The following is a 13163-nucleotide window of genomic DNA, read 5'->3' as shown; positions in this document are numbered from 1 at the left end:
ATTAAAGGTGCAAGTTTTGCATGTAATGCATTTTATTTCACTGTGTTACAAAAGGCTTTCTGCTTGGTTCTGGGGAAAAGCATCAGGGTTATGTATGTCCGATCAATTGCTTGTATGTTCAGTATGTTACGCTTCCATTTGAAAATGTCACTTGTTGCTTTTTGAGATTTGTCAGCCTTTTGTCCCATAATAGTTCAGGCCACTGCCCACATGCCTGGTTAGTTTGCTATATATCTCAGTCCAAAAAATACATAGCATTTGGCAGAAGCAGGAAAGCTTTGACCTTTCAGCCAACATTTTTAGTATAAGGGATAATATTGGACAAAATATCCTTTAGCATGCTAGGATAAATTAGTCTATGATAATGACATTGTAAAAATGAGGGTCACCAGGCAATGTTCTCTCTTGTCAGAGTAATGCGGAAGTGTTAGTTATTTAAACAAAACAAACAAAAAACCCCCCCATCTCTGAAGTTTCTGTTGTGTTGGGGCATGTGACCTTGTCCCATGAACACCCTCCACAGGACTTCCATGCAAAGACCCTGCTTGCTGCTGAGCGACCCTGGCTCTGCTCCATTATTACACATCAGCAGCCCTGCTTTGCTCATGGATTTTTTCAACTGAGCTTTCTCTTCTTTCAGTGACTGATAGCGTATATATCATCTCTCCCACTCAGTAAATTCTTTCCTTGAACAGTATTGTAAAAATCATGGTCTTAACTTGGTATTTTGCACATGTGCAAGGTCTTGTTTGAGGGGCCAGTCACTGCATGAGATCATGGGCTGAGTTCCAGGTCCTTTGGTGTAATACAGTATTGTAGAGAGTGGAGCAGCACTGCTTTTCCTTGGCTGAGGACTTGGCCTTAGATGTAGAGATTTTTTTGAATTGCACTTTTCTGTGTTTCAGTGGGTTTTAATATTAGAAAGACTAATTTCTGTATTTAGTATCCAAATCAAAGATATTGAAACATCCTTATATCTGTTTGCTAGAGAGAAGCGCAAACTGACAAAGGAAATTCTTAGGATAAGGTTTCCAGGTTTGGCTGTTTATTTTGAAGTTATTCCCCAGACCCGTTTCTGTATTTCCCCCTTGTTTCTCCTCGCACCTAGCTGTGATTGAGAAATGGAGGACTCCAGTGAAGTAACTAATAGCTACCAGTTGTGAATCTCTCAGGGTTCTTCGCGCTGGATTTTTAATTGCAGTGTGGCATGGAGTTACTTTCAGTTGATTTTATCACTTTTAAAACAACACCAAAATGAAGGAAAAGATCCGAGGCCTGTCTTCCCCTTGGAGGCTTTGCACAGAGGTGTCTTGGCAAACACAGTTGGCGTGTGTGTTGCAGTATGAAAGAGTTAGTCAGCGTGGATAGGCAGCGCAGATAGGCAGCACTGGGGTCCGATGCAGCCTTCCAGCTGAATGCGGTGCTTGTTTGCTGGAGCTTCTTTGTGCCTTGTTCAGCCACAGCCATTTGTCACTGTGATAGATGTGCAGCAACGCCGGCCGAGCGTGGGCAGAATCTGCACCAAACTGAGTGTGACCTTTGCCTGAGTAGTTCTAAAATGAGCTTTATTCCTGGACAAATGAGTGTATGGAGAAGGGGAGAAGTCTCGGAGTGGTGGGTTGGTACTGTGCAGCCTGCTGCTCCTCTACCTGTCAGGGTGGTGCAGGGGGGCTTTCAGGAGTTATGGAGCTGCTGGAGCAATCACAGCACCCAGCTGGTCCTACCTGGAAGGTGAGAACAGAGCACGACAGGGCTGCTCACCCAGTGTATGTGAGGTGGATAACTGCAGTAGGGCTTGTAGCATCATCTTTGGTGTCATCCCTTGTGCCATCTTGCTCTGTGTCCTGCCCAAGAGCTACCACTGTGTCTGCGCAGGGCCTGTACCTGCTGTTCTTCCTGGCAATCTCTCCAAAGGCCTGGCCAGGCCCTCGCTGCCTCCTGCTCCTCTCCTTTCCAAGGGTAATTTGAAGTGGTGAGCAAAGCGTGCATCCCAAAATCCTATTGACTCGGCTATGCGCCCTTCTCTGAGAGTGGCAGTGTCTGTGCTGGCTGTGGGGCCTGGCTGCAGCGCAATCATGAGTTTCAGCCTTTGGTGGGGAGAAACTCCAAGAGAATATTCTTTTCTTTCTGTCAGAGTGGTTTAATTCTATTTCAGAGCCAAGTGTCCACATTACTAAAATAGTAACCACAGCAGGCACTGACATAAACTTTGAGGATGCCTGCAGGCAGAGTATGTGGTGGTAGATGGCTGTGGAACTGGATTTCATTACCTTTCCTGGGATTGATCAGGACTGGGCCACAGGAGGGTGATGGAGCTTTGCTCCATCCTCACATTCTTCTGTCTTGCTAACCTGTCACTTGCCCTGTGGCCTTTAAGTGCATCACTGCTGTTAATTCATGGCAGTACTGATAACCCAGCTTTATCAAGAGGAAATAACAGCCCTCAGACTGGCATGTAGTTAGGTCTGGTACTGTGCAGTCAGCGCTGAGCGCTTTCCCCAGTGTCATGGCATTTGGAGCCTTTCTAATGTACAGAGGGACCATGGCTGAGATGGAGAGGCTGAAAACCATTTTCTTCTGTATGTTTAATGTTAATATTTCAGAAGGCTTTTTCTGCTTCCCTCTTCTGTCACTGTCCAAGAAAGTGCCTTTGTGGTACATTGGGTGTCTGCTGGGAAGTAAAGATCCTCTAAAGATACCAAGCTTTACATCGGGTCTTAAAAAGTTGCATGAAGGAGGCTATGTGCAAGGCATTTGAGAAGCCCAGCAGAAACCATGAGCTCCGCTTTGTGCCATCTTTGAACATTTGCATGAGCTCTGTGCACTGAGGGTGCTTCCTGGGAGACTGTCAGGGTTTGCCTGATTCCAGGGGGATCTGATTGTACTGGAGTTTTCTGAACTTATGTCTTGCCTCCACACTTAACCTGCCTCTTGCCAGAAATGCCGAAAGAGACTTTGCCATTTTTTTTTTAAAATGCATTTGGTGATCCACTTGATCCCTGAAGCTTGATGGAAGAAAACCAGTGTGGCTTAGATTACAAAATACAGAGCTCTGCAACATTGATCTCTATGAATTTGCTACCTTGGGGGAAGACAGAAATTTCAAAAGCTTGAGGTATAGTTGCAAAAGTAAACCATAAATCTAATCAAGTGCAGAATTAAACTGGAACAACGTACAGTCTGTTGGCTGACTGTCTCTTGGCTCTGGTAGCCTGGGACTGGCTCAGAAAGACCCCACATCAAGGTTACATCTGGAAGACTGGGTGTCAAAAGAAGGTGCTTGTTCTCCAGTTGTACCTGAGAGTTGTCAGAGCCATGAGATGCAAATAAATTTTTAAAAGCTTCATACTTTCTTCCTCCTACCTTAAGCTCAGACCATAAGTTGATCGGCCTTGTCTGCAAAAGTACAAGTAGATCTACTTCCCATTTTTCTTAGTCTGGAATACACAAAGATGCTTTTGATTTCTTCTTTCTCTTTTCCCCAGCACTCTGTTCATATTCTGTTGTAGAAAGTCAAGTGTCTTTCATCCATCTCTTGACTCTTTTTTTGTTTCCCAGGCAGTGGAGACGTACCCTGTTAAACATTTCCATGTACTCTTGACAACTCACATCTTACATAACAGAACAGAGGACTGATGCAAATGTAAGATGCTGTGTGTGCGTGCATATATAATTTCATAGTTCATAGATGTAGGTTTCTATAGAGACCAAATATGATGTAGACCTATCATAGCACATGTGACAAGCTGGCTCAGTATGTCAGAGCTACTTTTCCTGAAAACTTACTCGGAGCCCCTGTTTCCTACCAGCTCATGGAGTGTCCTTTTTGAACTTTCCTAGAGCGGAGAGTTATTTGGTCTCCTATCTGAGCCGGCAGTTCCAAAGACCTATGAGGTATAAGGGCTTTTTGTGGTGGTATTCTGGGTTAGGTGCATTGGCTTCTTGTGGATGGAGGTGCCTTTTTTTTTTTCTTTTTTTTTATTGTGAAAGAGAGCTGAAATGAGTCACTTCCACTGAAAGTCAGTGGAGGACTGGCACCTGACATGGATTCTTGGAAAACGTTAACCTTAATGAGTGGTCTCCACATCAGCTATCCCACTCCCTCCTCTCCCATAAAGCTGGAACAGTGGAAAAAATTTCTGCTGCTTTGTGGGAACTATTTTCCTTAAAAATAGACTGAAAATTCATCTCTAGCTGTCTCAGGAGAGGATTTCCCACAAATGCATTGGCTTATTTCCCATGCTGCAAGTGAAGAAAGTTACTGCTCTCAACCCCATGCACAAGAGAGGTTTCTGTGCAAGAGGTGTGGGTCACTAGCAAAGGGCTCAATATAATGTTTGGAACTCTTGTTACTTACAAAGCTCGTATGTCTTGGTTTCTTTGTGATTCTCCTCCTGGAAAAGCCTGCTTTTGCCTGGAGTTGCAAGATGGAGAGAGAATGGAAGCTGTGATGAATGGGTCCACACGGCCCTCCCAGCTGGTGGAACAGGTGAAAGCCACTGGGAAGGGAAGCGTTCACATTTCAGGCTGTTTTTTTGTCTGCTCAGAGCAGCATTAGAGTAACTTGGTTAGAGGAGAAAGTTTTGGTTTTCATACTGCATTTTGCTGTCAGCTAGCTCTGGTGTTCATTTACAGTGTTTTTTATGGTTCTTAAATCTCTTCAATTAAAGAATTCTGGCAAAAGGAGGAGGGAAAAAAGGAAAATTAGTATTTGCAGATGGAGTGGGGCAACACTGGGGCTTCAGCACTGGAGGCAAAAAAGCCCAAACCTGTTAACACTTTCTGTGAGACTTAAATGCATCCAGTCTGACTCCAGTCTCGATCTTGAATTTTACAGATGGATCCCATCTTTCTGAATGGGCAGATGCAAGTATCTGTGACCTGAATATCATATTTAGGCATGGCTATGAGTACTAAAACTGCTTTTCAGTGGGTGCTGAGTTTTATTGCCAAAAACTATATTTTGACAGCTAAACTATACAGCATTGCCAGGAGCCTGGGAATGCCTTCTCATTTTCATGTAAGTGTACATACATTATTTCTGATGAAAAATAAATGCACAGGACTATTAATATCTGCTGGCATAATATCTGCCTTTGCAAGCACTGTATGAGACTTTTGTTCACTAAAAATAAAAGCAAAGTGGACTGGAGCGCTCACAGGGCTATTAAAGAGCACTAGATGACTGGCTCCATAGAGTAATTAAACTAAGTATGTTGTAATGAGGGTTTTATAAGCTTGAGCTGTGCTAGTTTTTGGGGTAGTTAGTTGCGCTTGGTTTCTGGTTGCTAATCAGCTGAGGCTGGTTTCATCCCCAGGGGATGATTACTGCTGTGCTGAGGGGATGAGCTTCATGTTGTTCATGCAGCAGCTGGGACGTGTTTGCTGAGTGCAGTTGCTGAGTTTGCATTAGGTGGGATGCGTGATCAGAGCTGTCACTCCAACCTGAATGTGATCAGTCACTCCTAGCACCAGCAGATAAGGAGAAGAGGCCAACAGAGAGTTGGACAGACTCCATGGGTTACCTCCCAGGTGCCTCTTTGCAATTAACAGAGGTTTCCTTTGCAAATGGTGTGGTGTGATCTTCTTATCAGGGTTGAATCTGGTTTTGAGTCTTCTGTTCGGGGGGGGGGGTGGGGGGGAGCGAGTTATTTTTTTTCTGATTTGTTTTCTAGAAATGCAGGTCTCGTCTGAGGGCTGCTTCTAGTTTTAGACTCAGCAATTGTGTGTGGCTAAGTCTCTGCATATACCTTGGCCCCATCATTAATGAACTATACCTGCATGAATTCTGCTGGAGGAGTCTAAATCTCACCACTGCCTTAGCTCCTCTATGAGATTAGTGCCTTCCTCAGTGGAAAATCATTCCATTTATTTATCTGCAGCAAGGTTAGCAGCAACATCTTGGTAAATTAACTTGAAAATCAGTTGTTTGCCCCTCAAGTTTCTCAGGATTATGTTGGAGTAAATTGACTGGATGCATAGCAATAAGAAGTAATTTCTGTTGCCTCTAGGATTATTTTGCAGTAAAATAGGAGGGAAGGTGTCCTTAATGAGGAATTTGTGCCTCGATAATAAGAGGGAGCTTCGGCAGGTTATTCTCAAGTAATCATTGATGGTTTGGCAGTGTCTTACCACAGGCTTTTTTGCAAAGCTGCAAGAAAGAGTGCTGAGGCTATCTGGTTTTGTATCAATCTATTAATTCTCATTCCCAAATAAATATGAAAGACACTGAACTACTGTTTTGTATGAAACAAAAGAAATGGGATTGTAGTGTCCGGAGCAGCTGATTGACTGGCACAGACACAGGGAGCTAATTCTTGTCTATTCAAAGGCTTTGTGGCTCTTGATTAATATTAACTTGGGGTGTTGTGCACTGGCAAATTGGGAGAATAGACCCCACATCATGGGGCCCGAGGCTGCTATTATTTGTAGTGAGCATTTGTTTTTGCTGGTTTTGCTTCGGGCCTCATGGAGCGATTGGTATTGTCAGTTCTTTGTGAGCACCATCCTCAATTAATCCACGCTGCAAGTGTGAATGGATATTCCTTGAGTGAGATTAGTGATTGTTGCTGGAAATGGGTCATTGGTGTCTTCGAAGTTTGATGAAGTCTTGCTTTATCATAATGGGTCTGCTTACACAGCATCTTCAGTTTCTAGGGGAATTGGGAGGACAAGGTGCCAACCCGCATGGCTTAAGATCAAATGCTTCTGATCACCTCAGTATCAGCAGATTATTTGTCAGTTGGTCGTAAGAGCTACAGTATCCACATACACACAGTCATCTGTTTGAGAAATTATCAGATACCTAAAGAAAACAAGAGTGTGTTTTCAAGGGCTGAACAGAAAAAACTGCTAATGAGAGTCGCTGGTTTAAGATTGATGTGCAGTGCAAATGGGGGAGCAGGGCTGGGAGGGCAACGTGGTGGTGGATGGTCAGTGCAGCTGAGGTGTGGGAACTGCAGCAAGCACCGGAGAAGCTTTGCTGAGTGATTGTTAGAAGCTGAGTGTGTGTGTTCATTTTTACTGTGGGGTGAGTGAAAGGCCCTGCACGTAGGTCACATCACTCCATACAAATCTACTTGGTTGTGGAGAGTGATGCTCTTGTGAGATGCTGCGTATTTGCTTCTAATCCTCACTGCATATCCAGAAGCCAAATGCTTTCTGGCATGGTTGTGGACCAACCATTTGACTGTTTGCATAGGGCTTGTATTCAGCTCACAAGTCCCTTTCATGAGCCACTCTATCTGCCATCCTGCAGTCTGAAATATGTTTTGTACTGGAGTTTCTAGGCAGGGGTTGGAGGTGCTGGTTCCCCTCTTGAAAAGGGAAAGGACCTTTGGCAGTGTTCCTCTCCCAAGAAGTCGTTTGATGCATTCCAGGCAATATAGAAGGGCATTGAATCAATCTTGATTTAATCAGCTTTACAGGTGACATCTAGAGACAAATGAGAGTCTGATTTTAATTGTCTTAATCATTAGATGCTTTTAGAAGGATTTGATACAGTTAATCCTTAATATTCAGTGCACTCATTGTAGAACGAGACGTGAGCACACGCTGGAGGCATATGGAGGTCAGACGCCCTCCTGCTCTCTGTCTGTAGCTCCTTGCAGAACAGCAGGGAAAGAAAATCTGCTTCCCACAGATGTTCAGCTAATGGTGGTTTGGATATAATGAACCAAATCCTATTCAGCTGGGCTGGTGTAAGCCTGCAGTAACATTGGTATGCTTGTGGTTACACCCATTGGAGTAAGGGTGCAGCTTCGGGGCAGAATCTGCTCCCGCATGTTCTACTGCGAACAACTGAACTAATCCTACAAGAGCGGATTAATCATTAGAGGCCTGAGCCAATATTCATTGAAATCAAAGGAAAGATTCCCTTTGGCATAGATGTATTTGGGATGAGAATCCATAGGATTACAGTGGCATCAGGCTCTTGCTACATAGTACTGGCAATTGGTGGGATCTAACCATCACACACTGGCCCTGCATGAGCATCCTTCTTGCAAGCAGTTAAATAGGTCAAGTGGTCTCCACAAAAGCCTTAAAATATTTAGAATATGGAAAACTTCCCCTCTTTTGGGTTCAGTGGGATATTTGCTTATTTTTTTAATAAAGGTGCTAGAAAGTAATGTCCCCTTAAAGAAAGAAATTGATTTTTATGCGGTAGTGAGGTCTGAGGTCTGTAAGAAAACTCCACATATCGCAATACTCACTATAAAATAATAAGAGTTGTCAAAATTGGACTTAAGCAACCCCATTCAGAACACAGTTAATGGTCTCTCTACTACCAAATGTGATCATTTCGGCAATGTTTTTTTCCAGCACAGTAAATAGGTATCCTGTGTGCTACGTCTGGGTCATCGATGGCCTGGAGGATGCAGCAGAGTGCTTTATTCGCATGGTTTTGTTTACAGAATTCTTTGTGAGAAAGGAAATATTTGTGCCTGGGGATTTTAAATGGTTGCAGAGGAAGGCAGCGATGAACTTTGCCATAAGTACCTCTTAAAAACCAAATCTACATCAAGAATTCAGGAATTAGGTGATCTAGCACACTGCCAGTGCTCTGATTTTCAGGGCAGTGTTACTCAGGAGTTAACTGCTGCTACAGGAGTGTTTCCAAGCTGCTTTATGAATTCCTACCAAGCACGAGCTGTAAGTCCTTCTCACTTTCTGTAACTATAAGCCTGCTATGCACATGTGAAACCTCTCTGTTTAGACACTCTGAATGCTTCACCACCACCTGCGAAGCCTGGGGCTGTGAGGTAGGTCATTATTATTGGTGGTTTATACACAAGACAATTAGGTCTTGCTCCATGTCATCCTGTGTGTCAAGAGGTGAAAGTGGAACAGTTATCCTGGCCAGCAGGTTTTTCTGGCCTTTTGCCCTCCTGGTTCTGGCACCAGGAGCAGCAGCTTCCCTCTGACGCTGCTTCCCGTAGTCCTTTTCATTGACAAAAGTGCTGTCTCTGTAAACACTAGTGCGTTTGTAATTTGGCTGAGGGTACGCAGTCATTGAACATATAGGGCAAGTGTCTCAGTCCTGTGCTTGGGTTGTGCTTGTCTTATTTCACACTTGAACCTGTACAGTTGTTTAAGATTAGCATCCCTGAGGATGACAGGAGCCTTATGTATTGCTGTATAATTTATTTCACATAATTGCTTATTGCAGATTATTGTATCTGGAGGTATTTGCTCAAAAAAACCTGCCAGAATTTAGAAGTCTGCCAGAATGAAGACTTTGCACAAACAATTTCAGATAAGGATGGTATGATGTTGAGAAAATCCTGACCTGTAAAAAGGAGGTGGGAACATCATCCTGACTGACTGACTGCTGTCCTGGCCAGATGTGCTCAGAGGAGAAAAACATAAAAATGATCATCTAACAAAGTTTTGATGAAGTGGCATGAGAGAGGGATAGTTCACATGTGAGTCTTTCAAACCAGTGAGATGTGCTGGGACTGGGAGCGTACTGTGTGTTCAAGGGTAGAGAGGGTGCCTGGTGGGACCATGTGCTGAGACTTTTGTACAACTCAACTAGTCATCTCCCACAGCTTTGTCCATGATTTCTCGCTTCACATTATGGATTTCACCACCACCATCGCTTCTCACTTCACCCACCATCACCCTGGAAGGGTATAATGTATCATTTCTGGTGATCACTGAGACTAAGAGCTGTTGGGTTTGAGATGCCTGCTGTGGGTTTCTATGTTCATATCGTAGTTCACATGGTTTTTTAGGGTCAGGTCTGGATCATGATCATGGTTTTTCCTCAAAAAACAAAACAAACAAAAAAACCTTTAGACATCCACTGCAAATAAGTGATTTGGATTTTCTGCAAATAGTGTCTGTTCATGTACAGCTCATGGCCTTTTCAATTGGATACTTAACTTTTTAAGCCAGATATTTGGAATAAAGTAGATGACTCAGTGTTAATCTGCTCTGAAATATCCTTTTTATTAGATTAGGCAAAACTAAAACAGCCCAACAAGCTGCATTCTGCATAGTGTGGATCTGTGTACAATCAGTCTACTGTATGACCTTCGCAGGAGATGTGTAGCCTGTGTGATCTGCGCATGGATGTATGGCTGAACAAATAAATGGCTGATGAATTAATGAATCACAGCTGTGTTTCAGCACAGTGCAGCCCTAGGGTTGGGCACAAGTTTGGCAATTAAGAGATGTTGGTCTTTACCTCTCCTACAGTTCCCCTGGGATCTTGGGGATGCTGCTTATGGCCCCCAAAGTGTCCCTCTTTCAGGCAAGTCGGATGGATGATTTGTAGGGGTGATATAATTGTATTGATATCATGTTTATATGACAAGGGAGAAAACATACAAACAAGACAGAAAGCATGATGCTTGCCTTTCTGCTGATACCATCCCAGCAGTTCAATTAACAGTGGCTTAACTCTGCTGTCTTCCAGGATGGCTGGTTACACTGAAAACAAGCCTCTCAGCATGCTGATAAGGAGCTAACCAAGCGTCCTTCTTTGTTATTACATGTCCAGTGTTAAATTTTTGTACTTTTTTTCCTTGAGAACAGAACGTGAGAAAGTGCCTTTCACAGCTGCAGGCTGGGAGCTTTTGCAAAGAGCAATCACCCTGAAGATTAGCCCAACTCCTGCCAGAGGGAAGCAGAGCAAATTAATATTGGAAACTTGGATAAAAACTTGTGCTTGTACCTAGGAAATGTTTTTGAGGTTCAGCAGGCAGAAATAAGAAGTTGTTGTCAATAAGAGGAAAAGCTAGGGAGGATCTTACTGATGTGGTTTATTGCTACATATCTAGCTCTGCACACAGGGAAGACCTCTGGGTGCCAGCAGAGCACTCACTGCCTGAGCTTGCACCTTCTAGCTGCACCCCTGGCTTCAATTAAAGGATGCTTTAAGCTTGAGCTGTGGACACATAGGCCTCCAAAGTGCTGCTGGTCGCAAGCTGACGGTGCAGCAGGAGCACAGGTATGAGTGGCATGGCTCCTCAGCTGTCATGGCAAAATGTGGTGCTACAGTAGAGCTAATCTGGTTTGAATGGGGTAACCGGATCATCTGGGTGCTGGAAGGATGTAAGAGAGGTTTATAATGCTGCTTACGTAGCTGGAGTAAGTACTATGCCCAAAGGCAGTCTATGCCAAAGTCAGAGTCGAACTAGGTGCTCTCCTGGTCATTTAACCTTTCTTTCCCCTGGATTGTTGGAGGTACGGCTACTCTGCTTGTGCATGGCTGCTTAGGTTACCTCCCATGAGTAAACATGCTGAGTTATGCACACACAGCAACTTCTGCATCACGTTCCCTGTACAGGCTGTTGTTCTTGGAGCTGCTGACCCACTGGTCTGGCTCCAGTCTGATCATAAAGTAATAATTACTCTTTTGATAGACCAAGCCAGGCTATTTCTTGGTAACTTCTCTTCTACGTTTTATTGGTAGTGAGCTAATTCCATCATTTCTGAGTGAATAAGTCAATGGCCTTTCTGTGTGCACCTGCTTGAGCAATGTGCTGCTTGGCTGCTCATCTCTTTCAGTTAGTGCTGTAGCTGGTTAGGAATGGCACCAGAGTCCATCTGAGTGGGTTTTATGTGAGAATGATGCCTGATCAAAAATCCTACACTTAAAAAGGCTATGAAACTTCAAAACCCTGCTGCTTGAGTGCCTTTCTGATGGAGAGAGAAAGCACTATGCTTTGCTTGGCTGCTCTTTACAATGTTTGGTACTTAAGATAAATTTCTCCAGTTCAGAAGGTGTCCTGAGACTGCTTCTCTCTCTGTGCTAGTGCCAGTGCTCTGCCTGGGAAATCATTTATAAATGTCTCATTAAAGACCTGTGTCTGCCTCCTTTTCTTTCTTTTTGTCATCGGATCAGCTCACTGAGAGCAGCTGTCTTCACTTCCGTAATAGCAGCCTCGAAACCAACGCTTGTGCCTTACAAATTCCCACAACCTCAGAAACTGTGGACAACTGTGCATGTATGTATGTGTCGGGGTTTGCAGACATGGTGGGTTTAGACTGAGCTCATTCCCAAGCTTTTTTGTGGTGCTTTGAAAATAAAAGAATCTAAGAAGTTAGCTTTGTGCTAGGTTTATAAAGAAGCTGAACATATGGTGTGACTACAGCTCTGCAACTGGAGAGCCAGAGATTTTGTGAGTGCGTGCTGGTGATTCCAGGGAAGGCTGTGTTACGTGGTACATCGCTTGGGCTGCTAGAAGGAAGGAAGCTCACCATCGAGGCAGGAGCCTTCCTAGTAAGTCTGTTTTCCCCAGCTGGCATTCTGGCTCTCAGGGCTGTCAGGGCTACCCCAGGTTGCTTTCTAATGCTCCTTTCTGTCCTTAAGTCTTCCAGCAGTTGCAATGGTCTGGGCGAGGCAACCCAGTTCGGATGTGGGGCTTGGGGGGAAAGGACATACTGAATCTTTACAGCTAAAGGCTTGTTTACATGGAAAATTATTTCCTCTAGCTAGCATAAGCTATGGTGAATCAAGTGAATATAATACTTCCAAGTGGTTGAAGTGATTTTATTATTTATTTACGGAAGAATTAAGCCTGTATTATTCTGTAACATACCAGATATTACATTAGCATGGTCCTAGTTTTTCAAATGTGTCTGTGGCTTATTTCTAGAGGCAGGGGGTAGCACAAGCTGGGGAGGAAGGCATATGGGTGCTCTGTTCTTTTTGTCGCACTTGAAACATGCTTAAAATTGTGAGATTTATATTTTCATTATTTTCTGTGAAAACAGGGTGTTGCCTCAGAGGTGGGATAGATGGGCCCTGTGTTCAGGCTGGAAAATGCTGGATAGGGTGTTGAAACATGAATGTTGGAAGAATATACTGACGGTGTTAAAAATAATAACTATGTAAAAATTAAGACTGTAATCTTGAGATTAATAGGTCCACCATATGCTGCAAGTTAATTATTGCTCAGTGAAAGAAACTTTGTGCATTTTCTACTAGTCACTTCCCTCTCTAGTGCCCTGTGCTGCCAAAACCTATCTGCTTTGCATATTTTGTTGAATGCCATTATTTGAAAAACTTGAAATCCTCACACAATAACAAACATAACTTTGCTGTTTGTTTCTTTTAAGAATTGTAGTGGATCTGATCTAGTGTAGCAGGCAAACCCCAGGGTCCTCCATCCCTCCCGTCTCCAGCGGGCACCAAGAATGCACGTCTCGCC

At 43.7% G+C, this 13163-nt stretch overlaps 1 protein-coding gene across 10 annotated transcripts in view; it reads left to right on the top strand.

Annotated features, from left to right (window-relative positions):
- Positions 1-13163, top strand: part of CLIP2 (CAP-Gly domain containing linker protein 2) — a 101080-nt gene that overhangs the window by 38469 nt on the left and 49448 nt on the right. The window lies entirely within an intron of this gene.

Source organism: Falco cherrug, chromosome 1 (genome assembly GCF_023634085.1).
Source record: "Falco cherrug isolate bFalChe1 chromosome 1, bFalChe1.pri, whole genome shotgun sequence".
NCBI classification, from domain to species: domain Eukaryota; kingdom Metazoa; phylum Chordata; class Aves; order Falconiformes; family Falconidae; genus Falco; species Falco cherrug.
The sequence above is the reverse complement of the archived record's forward strand: the minus strand, read 5'-3'. Positions and strand labels throughout refer to the sequence as shown.